General features: G+C 47.7%; 1 pseudogene; it reads right to left on the bottom strand.

Moving 5' to 3' along the window:
- Positions 1 to 6,744: 6,744 nt before the first annotated feature.
- Positions 6,745 to 10,551, bottom strand: LOC147976243 (uncharacterized; annotated as a pseudogene).
- Between the last annotated feature and the right edge of the window lie 5,152 nt (positions 10,552 to 15,703).

The following is a 15,703-nucleotide window of genomic DNA, read 5'->3' as shown; positions in this document are numbered from 1 at the left end:
AGCTTGTACCTCAGCTACGATCTTGATCGGATGTTGTAGATAGTCGGGCTCCTCAGCCATTTTCATTTGTAGTTGTCTGTACTCAGACATGTAATGCTTCCGCTTGTTGCTTGTATGCTCTGAATGATGGGTCATGTGACCCATGTTTGTATTTAATGCTATTTGGCTCTTCTGAGCCTTTATCTATATGAGTTTGCGTTATGTTGTGATGCCATGTTGTACAAAACATACTTGCATGTTATGCGTACGTGTGACGTGTATTGCTATGTGTGGGACCCGACAATCTAGTTGTTTGTCCTTGGCAACCTCTCTTATGGGGAAATGCAGTCTAGTGCTTCCTTGAGCCATAGTAGTCCGCTACAGCCCGGTTCACCGGAGTCCTGCTAGCCCAGCACTACTGCTCAGAACACTTGACTGGCCGGCATGTGTTCCACTTCGTTCCTGTGTCTGTCCCTTCGGGGAAATGTCACGCGGTGACTTCCGGAGTCCTGCCTAGCCTGCTACAGCCCGGGTTCCCCGGAGTCCTGTTAGCCCAGTGCTACAGCCCGGATTCATATGCTGTTGACCGACATGCTCGATGTGATTCATGTATGCCTGTCCCCATAGGTTAGCACCGCTTTGGGTTCACGACTAGCCATGTCGGCCCGGGTTCTTTGTCATATGGATGCTAGCGACACTATCATATACGTGAGCCAAAAGGCGCAAACGGTCCCGGGCCAGGTAAGGTGGCACCCGTGGGAATACCGTGCGTGAGGCCGCAAAGTGATATGATGTGTTACATGCTAGATCGGTGTGACTTAGGATCGGGGTCCCGACACTTTTGCAGCTCGGTTGGGTCCTCGGTGCAGTAGGCGAGCACGTGAGAGGACAATACACATCTAGTTGGATTCCGGCCGTGCGACGCTGCAGTACAGATGTGTGCGGCATGCATTTTTCTGCATTTTGCTTGGTGTGGACGTGCAGCTCGAAGGCGCGCGTGTTGCGGTTCAGTGCTCGTGCAGGTGCAGCTCGTCATCATGGGTGCACTGCAGTACGGGTGAGTCATCAGTGCGGTGTGGCTGGGCGTACTGTTGTAGTTATTTATTGTTGATTTTCCTGATTTACAAAGACGTTGTAAGAAAAAAATTCAAAACTCACTCGACTAAAATCAACACTTGAAGTGTGTTTGGTCCTCGAATGTGGTTCACTTTCGAGAGTGATGCTGTTCACTTACGCCTAACATGAAATTGTGAAAAATTTAGCGAAAGAACAAAAAAGTAAAGCGGTGCACTTCGATATATGATGTGGTTCACTTGCCCTAGTCTCAGCGGTCCACTCTCGTTCATAAAAAAAGTTAAAAAAAACAACAAAAACTCCTATGAGAAAAATAACGCCCGACAAAAAAAATTATGCAGCTCGCTTGCCCGTCCGATGCAGTGCGGTTTTCATTCTGAAGCAGTGCGGTCGGACGTGTGATGTTGTTCATCCCGTAAGTGCAAAAAATTATTACGGACGCGGAAAAAAGTAATGCGGTTCACTTCTTGATAATGTTGTGGTTCATTTACACCCGATGTGAAGTGCACTCTACTTTCTCGTCCTTGAAAAAATTACGTTTGAATAAAAGAAACCATGCACTTCTCTTACCCATCGGATGCAGTGCGGCTTTTCATCCGATGCAGTGCGGTTTTCAGCCAGATGAAGTACCCACGTCGATTTGGGTGTCGCGAAAAACAGAGTGTCCGCATTTCGGTAAATTTAAAACTGCTCTTAAACCGTAAGGAATTAGAGAGAGTGTTCTACATGAAAAAGTTGTGTCTCGTCGATATCTTTCCAACAGCATATCACTTGAATCATTTCGACAACCGGTTTGTAAAAATTTCCTGAAAAACGGCCGCTGCCACTCGTCGTCCGCCGCACGATTTTCCAAATTAACTTAAAACCGTAAGGAATCTCAAAACCATTTCAACATAACAAAGTTGCACCTCGTCCATAGATTTTCAACGGCGTATCATATGTCTCGTTTCGACAAACGGTTAGAAAACTGGCGCAAAAACAGTACCGAAAATTTCAAAAAATTTGAAAAACAGAGTTTCGCGATTTAGTAAATTGAAAACTACTCTTAAACCGTAATGAATTAGAGAAAGATTTATATATGAAAAGATGCGCCTAGACGATATCTATCCAACGGTGTATCATTTGCTTCATTCCAACAAGCAGTTTAGAAAAAAAACACGAAAAAACGCTCGCTGCCACTCGTCATCCGCCGCACTATTTTCAAAACTGCTCTTAAACCATGTGGAATCTCGAAAAGTGTTCAACATGTCGAAGTTGCGCCTAATCCATAGTTTTTCAATGGTATATTACACGCCTCATTCCGATAAACGGTTAAAAAATTAGAGCGAAAACAGTACCGAAAAAATAACGCGTGCAGTTTTTTCCGACGAGAAGTTCACTAGTCTATTGCAGTGCTCGTGGTCAAAATGATGCAGTGCGCTTCTGTTGAGCGTGCAGTGCCGAAGTGTTGTGCAGAATAGTTATTCTGCTAATATTAGCAGAATGGACTGTCTGTATATATATATATATATATATATATATATATATATATATAAAAGAGTAATGCAAAAAATAGACAAAAGCTATGCACTGTTTAATAAAGAGGGCTGCGATCAAAGCAGAACGATACAAATAATGCGATAAGCAAAAGGTTGGACTATGTAACATGTCTGTTCCAGGGGCAAGCTGCGGAATAGTATGCGAAACAGGTATACTGCTTGTGATAGAGACCACCTGGGAGTTCCGTAATGTGGCGTGGCTTGTCTGCTTCCCTGGTTCTTGCATCATTTGTGCAGCAATTGAACTGCCGAACAGGCCTTCCGAAGAGTGGAGTCCTGAAATTAAGAGAAAATTAAAAAATCGGCAGCCCCTGGTGCGGTTTAAGCCGTGTTTCGGGCGTGCCGTGATGGTGCCCCTCCCCCTATACCCATGGTATTTCTAGAGCGTAGTTATGTACACGAAGTACTGGTGTCGCATTTTTACAAGGGCTGGGGTCGGGGCCGCATTGCTACGCCTGCTCGGATCGTGCCAGGCAGTCTTGTTGTAGGTTACTCCGGGCACGCTTGACGGTGGCCGGACTGGAGAACTGCCTGGAGAGGCTGCTTTGTACTTCCACTGCAAGGGCTGCCGTGTGCTCCTCCGTTCGGAGGGAGCGTTCGGTGTTTCCATTGACCATAATTACTCCTCGAGGTCCTGGCATCTTGAGCTTAAGGTATGCGTAGTGCGGTACCGCATTGAACTTGGCGAATGCGGTTCGCCCGAGCAGTGCGTGATAGCCACTACGGAATGGGACTATGTCGAAGATTAACTCCTCGCTTCGGAAATTATCCGGAGATTCGAAGACCACTTCAAGTGTGACTGAGCCTGTACAGTTGGCCTCTACACCTGGTATTACGCCTTTAAAGGTCGTTTTGGTGGGCTTAATCCTCGAGGGATCTATGCCCATTTTCCGCACTGTATCCTGGTAAAGCAGGTTCAGGCTGCTGCCGCCGTCCATAAGGACTCTAGTGAGATGAAATTCGTCAATAATTGGGTCTAGAACCAATGCGGCGAATCCGCCATGACGGATGCTAGTGGGATGGTCCCTTCGATCAAAGGTGATCGGGCAGGAGGACCATGGGTTGAACTTTGGGGCGACTGGCTCTACCGCGTATACATCCCTTAACGCGTGCGTCCGCTCAATTTTGGGGACGTGGGTTGCGTATATGATGTTCACCGTCCGCACTTGTGGGGGAAAACCCTTCTGTCCACTGTTGTTCGGCGGCTAGGGCTCCTCGTCATCATCGCTATGCAGCCCCTTGTCTTCATTTTCGGCGTTTAACTTGCCTGCCTGCTTGAACACCCAGCAATCCCTGTTGGTGTGATTGGCCGGCTTTTCAGGGGTGCCATGTATCTGGCACAAGTGGTCGAGTATTCGGTCCAAACTGGACGGGCCCCTAGGATTCCTTTTGAATGGCTTTTTCCGATGACCAGATTTAGAGCCTCTGAATCCGGCATTAACTGCCGTATCCTCAGCATTGTCGCCGTTAATGCGACGCGACCTGCCACTACTGTCCCTGGTATCCGAATTACCAGGGTTCTTGGTCATATTGTTGCTACGAGCAAGCCAGCTGTCTTCTCCCGCGCAAAAGCGGGTCATGAGTATCGTGAGTGCTGCCATAGACTTCGGCTTTTCCTATCCAAGGTGCTGGGCAAGCCACTCATCACGGATATTGTGCTTGAAGGCTGCTAGGGCCTCAGCGTCCGGACAGTCGACTATTTGATTTTTCTTTGTTAGGAACTGTGTGCAGAATTTCCTGGCCGATTCCTTTGGCTGCTGAATTATGTGACTTAGGTCATCGGCGTCTGGGGGTCGCACATAAGTGCCCTGGGAATTTCCCAGGAATGCGCCTTCCAGGTCCTCCCAACAACTGATTGATCCTGTTGGCAAGCTGTTAAGCCAATGCCGAGCTGGTCCTTTAAGCTTGAGTGGGAGGTATTTGATGGCGTGGAAATCATCGCCGCGGGCCATGTGGATATGAAGGAGACAATCCTCGATCCATACCGCAGGATCTGTTGTGCCATCACATGATTCGATATTTACGGGTTTGAAACCCTCGGGGATTTGATGATCCATTATTTCGTCTGTGAAGCATAGTGGGTGTGCGGCGCCTCTGTACTGGGGTATATCACGACATAGCTCCAATGAGCTTTGTCTACTGTGTTCGGCCCTGCCGAATTTGTGGCCGGCGTGACGGTTACCATCTCGAGCCGTGGGGCACCCACGCGATCCGATGATCGATCTTGTTTGCCTTGCCTTGTCCTCCAACATATCTCGTAAGTCCGGCGCATATTCCCGTGCCTTGGTACGGGGTGCGGCTTGAGTGGAGGGCCGAGAGGCCTCTCTGTCGCGTCCACGAGGTGGACGATCGGCCGCATCAAGTGCTTCCTCCTCTAATCGGGGTAGCAACCTGCGCTTTGGGTAGCTCTTGGAGGGGCGTTCGAGTTTGTGCTCTTCGGCCGCAAGGACTTCAGTCCATCTGTCGACTAGAAAATCTTGATCAGCTCTAAGCTGTTGCTGTTTTTTCTTGAGGCTTCTTGCCATGGCCATAAGCCTGCTTTGAAAATGCTCTTGCTCGACGGGATCCTCTGGCACGATGAATTCGTCGTCGTCGAGGCTTGCCTCGTCTTCGGAGGGAGGCATATAATTATCGTCCTCGACCTCTCTGTGTGCCGCTCTCTCATGAGGGCTGGTTTCTCCATCCCCCTGTGCTAAATCTTGCTGGAGGGGGTTTTCTTCGGCACTTTCCGGAGTATTATTATCTCCCGTGCTGGAATCACCGTATTTGTTTTGGCGGGATTTTGAGCGGCGCCGCTGACGCCGGCGTTTAGGCTGTTTCTTGGAGGGGTCATCCTCCGCTGTTCCATCGTCATCTCCTTCTTTTGGGGTGTCCACCATGTATATGTCATATGACTAGGTGGCTTTCCAGGGCCTGATAGGCGCTGGTTCTTCATCGTCTCCTTCATCGGCGTCCATACCGTCGATGTCTTCGGAGTCGAAGTCGAGCATGTCGGTTAAGTCGTCGACAGTGGCTACAAAGTGGGTGGTGGGTGGGCTTTGAATTTCTTCATCGTCCGAATCCCAACCTTGCTGACCGTAGTCCGGCCTGGGCTCTTCAGAATATCGCGAAAGGCGAGTGCTGAAAGATGTCCACGGCAGTAAACTCCATAATCGGCGCCCAATCGGATTCGATCGGCAGGGGCGTGGAGGGTTCGGAGTCCGGAGAGGAGTCCGGCTCCTTGGAGTCGAGAGTCTCGCAGAGTGCGGGGCTGGTGTTCGGCTCGATCGCCGTTGGGACCGCAGCCCCCGAGGCGGCGTCCAACCACCCATCCTCGATCGGCGCAGTTGGCTCCAAATTAAGGGTGACGCCGATGCGGGTGCGGCCTCCAGGGCACTGTTCGGCGGCAGAGCTAGATCATGCTCTTCATGACAGTGCGGCGTGCTCGGCAGTGGCTCGAGTCCGTCGAAGATCAAGTCCCCGCGGATGTCAGCCGTGTAGTTTAAACTTCCAAATCTGACCTGACGGCCAGGGGCGTAGCTTTCGATCTGCTCCAGATGGCCAAGTGAATTGGCCCGCAGTGCAAAGCCGCCGAAGACGAAGATCTGTCCGGGGAGGAAGGTCTCACCCTGGACTGCATCGCCATTGATGATCGTAGGAGCCATCAAGCCTGACGGCGACAACACAGAGGAACTCTCAATGAAAGCACCAATGTCGGTGTCAAAACCGGCGGATCTCGGGTAGGAGGTCCCGAACTGTGCGTCTAGGCCGGATGGTAACAGGAGGCAAGGGACACGAAGTTTTACCCAGGTTCGGGCCCTCTCGATGGAGGTAAAACCCTATGTCCTTCTTGATTAATATTGATGATATGGGTAGTACAAGAGTAGATCTACCACGAGATCGGAGAGGCTAAACCCTAGAAGCTAGCCTATGGTATGATTGTTGTTCTGTATCTTGTCCTACGGACTAAAACCCTCCGGTTTATATAGACACCGGAGAGGGTTAGGGTTACACAAATTCGGTTACAATGGTAGGAGATATGCATATCCGTATCGCCAAGCTTGCCTTCCACGCCAAGGAAAGTCCCTTCCGGACACGGGACGAAGTCTTCAATCTTGTATCTTCATAGTCTAGGAGTCCGGCTGAAGGTATAGTCTGGTTATCCGGACACCCCCTAATCCAGGACTCCCTCAACCTCAATACCCAAGAAAAAGTGCAGATCTCCCAAGTCCTTGAGAGCAAACTCAGAGCCTAAATCCTTAAGCAATGTTGTCACGGCTCCATCAGAAGAGCTAGTGACAATTATGTCATCAACATATATTAAAACAAATATGGATGTTTTGTGCTTGTTATAGATGAACAAGGATGTATCAGATTTTGATGGAACAAAGCCAAGTGACTGAAGTTTCATACTTAACCGTGAATACCATGCCCTGGGTGCCTGCTTCAAACCGTACAGGGCCTTATCAAGCTTGCAGACATAGGATGGTGCATCTTTATCTTCAAACCCAGGAGGTTGTTTCATGTACACTTCCTCTTCCAGAACACCATGAAGAAACGCGTTCTGGACATCTAGCTGCCTTAGACTCCATCCCCTGGACACAGCTATTAACAGCACAAGACGGATTGTTGCAGCTTAAACACCAGGACTAAACGTGTCCTCATAATCTATTCCATACCTTTGCTTGAAGCCCTTGGCTACAAGTCTTGCCTTGTATCTGTCTATGGTACCGTCGGACTTCTTCTTGATTGGGTAGAGCCACTTACAATCAATTAGATTTCTGCCTGGTCGAGGAGGCACTAGGTGCCATGTTTTATTTTTACGCAACGCCATGATTTCATCTTCCATGGCCGCCTTCCACCTAGGATTACCAAGTGCTGTCATTAAACTATTAGGTTCACCAGTTGTGCAGGACATACCAACTTTGGAGAAATTTTTCTAATTTAAACGAGTAGTGACTCCCTTCTGTAGCCTTGTGCGCGGCGCCACAGGAGAGGCCACAGGAGGCGAAGCCGCAGGGGATCCGTCAGCCGCATCAGCCTCAGGTGCTGGCGCCTCAGATCCCGAGGAGGATTGTGTCGCGCCTGTGGGCGACCGCCTCCGAGGCGAGGTGGCGGGCCTGGTCGAGTCTGGTGCATGCAGCCCAGCCGGAGTGGCGGGCCCTGGCGAAGCCGACGCGGGCCAACTAGGCGAGCTGGGCTCAGGCGCGCGGATATTTGTCCGCCACGCGTCGTCAGCAGGTTGGCGTGGAGCGACGATGTCGCTGTCCTGATCACACGCCCGCTCGAGGCACTCAGGCCCCGATGCGCGACCAGGTGTTGTGCGCCCGGATCCCGAAGGGGATGTTGGGTCCGGCTGTAGGGATCCCGAGGCAGATCCTCCTTGATTTGCGTCCGTGTCGCTGGTCAGGGGGCACATGAAATCACGTCTGTTTGGACTGCGATTTTCTTCTCCATCTGAATTTAAATCTGCAGCAGTAATCTTAGGCATAATATAATGATTAGAGGCAAGTTGGTCAGTACTATTATTCTCTCCCCATGATCAATGCCGGTCAAGGTGGAGGGCAAAATAAGAATTTCTTTGTGAAGTAATGCATCGACATTTGGGTGGAGTTTGGCAAAGGGAAACACTGTTTCATCAAAGACGACATCTCTGGAGATATACACACATCCTGTGGCTACATCAGGACACTTGACACCTTTATGCTGTGCACTATAGCCTATAAATACACATTGTGTGGATCGAAACATAAGTTTTCTATTATTATAGGGATGAAGATTGGGCCAACATGCGCAACCAAACACACGAAGATGGGAGTATTCGGGTTTGATATGGAGTAGACGTTCAGTGGGTGTCTCGTGATTAATGACACGACTAGGTAAAATATTTATGAGGTGCACCACGGTGAGGAACGCCTCATCCCAGAATTTTAGTGGCATGGATGCTCCGGCAAGGAGGGAAAGACCAACGTCAACAATGTGCCTATGCTTGCGCTTCGCTGAACCGTTTTGTTGGTGAGCGTGAGGGCAAGAAACATGATGAGAAATCCCTATCCGCTGGAAAAAGGAGTTAAGTTTCTCGTATTCCCCTCCCCAATCCGACTGCATGGCAAGTATTTTGCAATCAAATTGTCATTCGACAAGAGCTTGAAAGTTAAGAAAGACTTGGAAAACATCAGAGCATTTCTTAAGAAGATATATCCAGGTATACTTGCTAAAATCATCAATGAAACTCACGTAATAGGTGTGCCGACCAACAGAGGAAGGGGCCGGTCCCCATACATCTGAAAACACAAGCTGCAAGGGTTTTGTTGAAACACTATTGGAAATAGGATATGGTAACTGGTGGCTTTTTTCTCTTTGGAAAGAGTCACAAATAGTTTCATGATCATGCTCGTCAACAAATGCGAGCTTATTTTTGCTAAGAATTTGATAAACAACGGAAAAAGATGGGTGGCCTAAATGATTATGCGATCGTTCTGAAGACACCTTGAAGACTCCGTAGGCTTGCTTATTGAACTTGGAAATTGTGGGAATCAACGGATAGAGGCCTTGCACACATCTACCACGATAAAGCACCCTCCTCGTGACCTGATCCTTGATCAAAAAGAAGAAGGGATGAAACTCTATGAAAACACCATTGTCATGAGTAATACGATGAACTGACAGAAGATTTTTTGATGCATTGGGAATGTGCAGAACATCATCTACATGAATATCACGATGTGGGGTTTGAATAATAGACTTGCCAACATGACTTATCATCATACCTGGACCGTTTTCAGCAGTGTGGACTTGATCTTGGCCTTGGTACTTCTCGTGCATGGTCATCTTCTCAAGCTCAGAGGTGATGTTCTCATTCGAGCCAGAGTCAAGATACCAGTTGGAGTCAACTCTGTATGAGGGATCTGCCGCAGCTGCAACACGCCTCTTTCGACAATTGTCCTCTGCATAACGCCACTTGCACTGTTTCGCAATATGGTTAGTTTTCTTACAGATTTGGCATTTGTTTTCATACTGCTCGTACCCCGTGAAGCGAACGCCTTAATTGTTGTTGTAGTAGTGGCGAGGGGGCCGTTGTTGTTGTAGTAGCCCCCGCCGCCGCCGCCATGATGGCCACCACCTTGACCATCGTTGTTGCCGTGGTTGTTGTAGCCGCCGCCACCACCAAGGTTGTAGGCGCCACCACCTGCGCCAGGGTAGCTGCTGCTAGGGTTTTGACCGCCACCGCCAGGGTAGCCGCCGCCGCGACCGCCGTTCTTCTGGTTTCGGTAGCCACCTTTGCCACCGCCCGAGCGACCTCTGGAGGCCGCGTTTGCCGATGACTTGAAGCCACCAGCACCGTTGAACATCTCAACGCGCTGATCGAAGTTTGCTACCATCGAGAAGAGCGCGTCGATGGTGATGGGCTCGGTGCGGACGTTGAGTGCAGAGATGATCGGTTGATATTCCATATCAAGCCCGACTACGATGAAGGAGATGAGATCTTCCTCCCCGAGCGGTTTGCCCGCCGCCGCAAGCTCGTCAGAGAGGGCGCGCATCTGCCCGAAGTAGGTGGAGGTGGATTGAGATCCTTTCTGGCGTTGGTGAGGGCAGATCTGATATTGTTCACGCGAGATAAGGAGACTGCAGAGAACATATTTGCTAATGCAGTCCAGATCGGATGTGATGATTCAAGCGAAGCCACTTGAACAAGCACCTCCTTGGACAGATTACGAAGGAGATATGCCATGATTTGCTGATCTTGAACTAACCAGGGATTATAGTCAGGATTGGGAACTACCTGCTCCTTACCATCTTTGTCTTTGCTAGTGATTGTTTTGGAAGACTTCTCTATGGTTTGATCTATGTAGCCAAACAAGCCAGCGCCCAGTATCTGGGATCGCGCTTGGGCTCGCCAGAGAACGTAGTTCGTCCGGCTGAGGGGTTCTGATGTGTTGTAGTTGAGGCCGGAGCAGATGATTGCGGTGGAGGAGGACATGACTGAGGGGTGATGGATTGAAGATGAAGAGGATGGAGAAAGATGAGCTAGATGCTATGGAAGAGGCCTGCTCTGTATACCATGTGGGAATTGTAGAAGCGTCTCAACTCCCATAATATGGGAGCCCGCATGATATATATTGATTCAGGGCGAGGCCGGCTCTCGCAGAGGTTGTTCAACAACCAGAGAGATACATGGAGATAGAGGAGAATAAACAGATAAAAGATAACTATGCTAACAACCAGAAAATACATCTCCTAACTACTCTATGGAGCCGAGTCATGTCATATGTTTAATACTATTCAACAAAATTTTATGCACGCGAATAGTCCAAAATCAATACGAGGTTGCGGGTGATGATAATTTTAGTCGCTAGTCCATGCAACTGAAGTAGAGGAAGAAGAGTTGGTGTAGCGCGATGATTCCCGCAGCTAGGTTATACATACCAGTCAGAAGAATTTCTTCAAATGATCCGTCGATCTAGAGTCGAAGTAGACGACTCCTCGAATGTATCCACGCGTCTCGGTATAGGGGTTCGGTAGCACTTTTGGAGGGAGAAACAACCTAGCGACGTGCCTGTCTAGATAAAACTAGATGTGTGTGTGTGTGAGAGAGAGAGAGACGAGCACCTGGGCAATGGGGGACAACCTCCAAAGGTTTTGGTGTGTTCTAGGGGTTGCCACCTCCTGCATATACGTATGAGCGAAAGTCGGTGTGTGAAACTTGGGGAGAGGGTCTCCCCAAAGTTGGCCAAAGCCAAAAGGAGTAGTCGTCCTTTTACTCCACTTGCAATTCCAATAGCCGTGGTGTTTTCAAAAACATTAGAAGTCGTTACATTGCGGCTCCCCCCCAACCCCCAAGGCAACCCTTGGTGCACCGACCTAACGTCTTGTGAGCCTTTCCACTTGCTCTACCAAGGCGTCCACGCACCAGGGACCCTTTGAATTTATCCAAAAGTTTCTCGAACCTTCAGAGACATTCTCAGTATCACAGGGACACTCCCGGAACCTTTTGGGACACTTTCGACGCTCATTCTCTTTCATCTCCTACTTCTCCTATGAACCACTAGCCATAAAGTGTGTGGCCCTATAGGTTCTACTGTTGCGGAATGCAGTATTTCACTTTCCAACGATCACGCAAGATCTATCTAGGAGATGCATAGCAACAAGAGGGGAGAGTGTGTGTACGTATCCTTGTAGACCGAGAGCGGAAGCGTTTAGCAACGCGGTTGATGTAGTCGAATGTCTTCGCGATCCAACCGATCCTAGCACTGAACATACGACGCCTCCGTGTTCAGCACACGTTCAGAACGATGACGTCCCTCGAGCTCTTGATCCAGTTGAGGATGAGGGAGAGTTCCCTCAGCATGACAGCGTGTTGACGGTGATGATGAAGTTACCGGCGCAGGGCTTCGCCAAAGCACTACGACGATATGACCGAGGTGTGTAATGATACGTCTCCAACGTATCTATAATTTTTGATTGTTCCATGCTGTTATATTATCGATCTTGGATGTTTTATAATCATTTTATATCATTTTTTGGTACTAACCTATTGACATAGTGTCAAGTGTTAGTTCCTGTTTTTTCCGTGTTTTTTACATCGCAGAAAATCAATATCAGACAGAGTCCAAATGCCCCGAAACTTTACGGAGAATTTTTATGGGCCAGAAGGAACACAACGGGCCCAGACTGCGCCTGGGGGGTGCCCCGAGGGGGGCACAACCCACCAGGGCGCGTCAGGAAGCCCAGGCGCGCCCTGGTGGGTTGTGCCCACCTCGGGTGCCCCCGGACTGCCTCTTTGCTCTATAAATACCCCAATATTTCTAGAACCCTAGGAGAATCGACGAAATATTCATCCAGCCGCCATAGAGTCCAGAACCACCAGATCCAATCTAGACACCATCTCGGATGGGGTTCACCACCTCCATTAGTGCCTCTCCGATGATGCGTGAGTAGTTCTTTGTAGACCTTCGGGTCCGTAGTTAGTAGCTAGATGGCTTCATCTCTCTCTCTCTCTCTCCTGATTCTCAATACAATGGTCTCTTGGAGATCCATATGATGTAACTTTATTTGTGGTGTGTTTGTTGGGATCTGATGAACTTTGAGTTTATGATCAGTCATATCTTTTTATATCCATGAAAATTATTTGAGTTTCTTTGATCTCTTATATGCATGATTGCTTATAGACTCATATTTCTTCTCTGATATTTGGGTTTTGTTTGGCCAACTTGATCTATTTGTCTTGCAATGGGAAGAGGTGCTTTGTAGTGGGTTCGATCTTACGGTGCTTGATCCCAGTGACAGAAAGGAAAACGACACGTATGTATCGTTGCTACTAAGGATAAAATAATGGGGTCTATTTCTACATAGATAGATCTTGTCTACATCATATCATCGTTCTTATTGCATTACTCCATTTATCCATGAAATTAATACACTAGATGCATGCTAGATAGCGGTCAATGTGTGCAGTAATAGTAGTAGTTGCAGGCAGGAGTCGGTCTACTAATATTGGACGTGATGCCTATATAATGATCATTGCCGGGATATCATCATGAGTATTTGAAGTTCTATCAATTTCCCAACAGTAATTTGTTTACACACCATTTGCTATTTTTCTCGAGAGAAGCCACTAGTGAAACCTACGGCCCCCGGGTCTTCTTTCTCATATATTTGCCTTTGCGATCTATTTTCCTTAGCATTTATTTTCAGATCTACTAAACCAAAAACCCAAAAATACTTTGATGCACTTTATTTTATTTGCGATCATTTATCCAATCTATTACAACTTTTTCCTGTCACGCACCAATTTCTAGCACCGTTGCCCGAAAGGGATTGACAACCCCTGTAACACGTCGGGTTGCGAGGATTTGTTATCTATGTGCAGGGGTTGTTTACATTGTGTTGCTTGGTTCTCCTACTGGTTCGATAACCTTGGTTTCATATCTGAGGGAAATACCTACCGCCGTTGTGCTGCATCATCCATTCCTCTTTGGGGAAATACCGACGTAGCTTCAAGCGACATCATGTAACTGTGGAGGAGGGCACCGCACACAGCTAAGAGAAGACTTGGTATGCCTTTGGGGTGACCCCCTCCCACGTATATAAAGGAGGGGGAAGAGGAGGCCGGCCCAAGGGGGCACGTCAAAGGGGGGAGTCCTACTTGGACTCCGGTCCAAGTAGGATTCGCCCCCCTTTCCTATTCCAACTAGGAGAAGGAGGGAAGGAGCAAGAGGGGGGAAGGAAAGAGGGGGGCGCCGCCCCCTCCTAGTCCAATTCAGACCAGCCATGGAGGGGGGGGCACCCCTTGAGGCCCTTCTTTCCTTTCCCCTAAAGCCCATTAAGGCCCACAACTTCCCCGGGGGGTTCCGGTAACCTCCCGGTACTCCGGAAAATACCCAAAACACTTCGGAACCATTCCAGTATCCGAATATAACCTTCCAATATATCCATCTTTATCGCTCGACCATTTTGAGACTCCCTGTCATGTCCGTGATCTCATCCGGGACTCCGAACAAACTTCAGTCATCAAATCACATAAATCATAATACAAATCATCATCGAACTTTAAGCGTGTGGACCCTACGGGTTTGAGAACTATGTAGACAAGACCGAGACACATCTTCGGTCAATAATCAATAGCGGAACCTGGATGCCCATATTGGTTCCTACATATTCTAGGAAGATCTTTATCGGTCAAACCGCATAACAACATACGTTGTTCCCTTTGTCATCGGTATGTTACTTGCCCGAGATTCGATCGTCGATATCATCATACCTAGTTCAATCTTGTCATCGGCAAGTCTCTTTACTCGTTACGTAATGCATCATCCCGTAACTTACTCATTAGTCACATTGCTTGCAAGGCTCATAGTGATGTGCATTACCGAGAGGGCCCAAATATACCTCTCCGATACACGCAGTGACAAATCCTAATCTCGATCTATGCCAACTCAACAAACACCATCGGAGACACCAGTAGATCATCTTTATGATCACCTAGTTACGTTGTGACATTTGATAGCACACAAGGTGTTCCGCCGGTATTTGGGAGTTGCACAATCTCATAGTCAGAGGAACATGTATAACTCATGAAGAAAGCAATAGCAGTAAAATTAAACAATCATTATGCTAAGCTAACCGGTGGGTCTTGTCCATCACATCATTCTCTAATGATGTGATCCCGTTCATTAAATGACAACACACGTCTATGGTCAGGAAACTTAACCATCTTTGATTAACGAGCTAATTAAGTAGAGGCATACTAGGGACACTCTGTTTGTCTATGTATTCACACATGTACTAAGTTTTCAATTAATACAATTTTAACATGAATAATAAACATTTATAATGATATAAGGAAATATAAATAACAGCTTTATTGTTGTCTCTAGGGCATATTTCCTTCAGCCTCCCACTTGCAGTAGTCAATAATCTAGTTCACATCGACATGTGATTTAACACCAATAGTTCACATCACAATGTGACCAACACCCAAAGGGTTTTACTAGAGTCAATAATCTAGTTCACATCACCATGTGATTAACACCTACATAGTACTAAGGTGTGATCATGTTTTGCTTGTGAGAGAAGTTTAGTCAACGGGTCTGCCACATTCAGATCCGTTTGTATTTTTCAAATTTTTATGTCTACAATGCTCTGCATGGAGCTACTCTAGCTGATTGCTCCCACTTTCAATATGTATCCAGATTAAGACTCAGAGTCATCCGGATCGGTGTAAAGGCTTGCATCGGCGTAACTCTTCACAATGAACTCTTTATTACCTCCATAACCGAGAAATATTTCCTTAGTCTTCTTAGGTAACTAAGGATAACTTTGACTGTTGTCTAGTGATCCACTCCTGGATCACTATCGTACCCCCTTTCCAAACTCATGGCAAGGTACATAATAGGTCCGGTACACAGCATAGCATACTTTATAGAACCTATGGCCGAGGAATAGGAAATGGCTTATATTCTCTTTTCTATTTTTGCTGTGGTCGTGTTTTGAGTCTTACTCAACTTTACACCTTGCAATACAGGCAATAACTCCTTCTTTGACTGTTCCATTTTGAACTACTTCAAAATCTTGTCAAGGTATGTACTCATTGAAAAAAATTATCAAGCGTCTTGATCTATCTCTATAGATCT

The sequence above is a fragment of the Triticum urartu genome, chromosome 4A (genome assembly GCF_056163025.1).
Source record: "Triticum urartu cultivar PI428250 chromosome 4A, HENAU_Tu73, whole genome shotgun sequence".
Taxonomy (NCBI): domain Eukaryota; kingdom Viridiplantae; phylum Streptophyta; class Magnoliopsida; order Poales; family Poaceae; genus Triticum; species Triticum urartu.
This window is presented reverse-complemented; position numbering and strand designations above follow the sequence as displayed.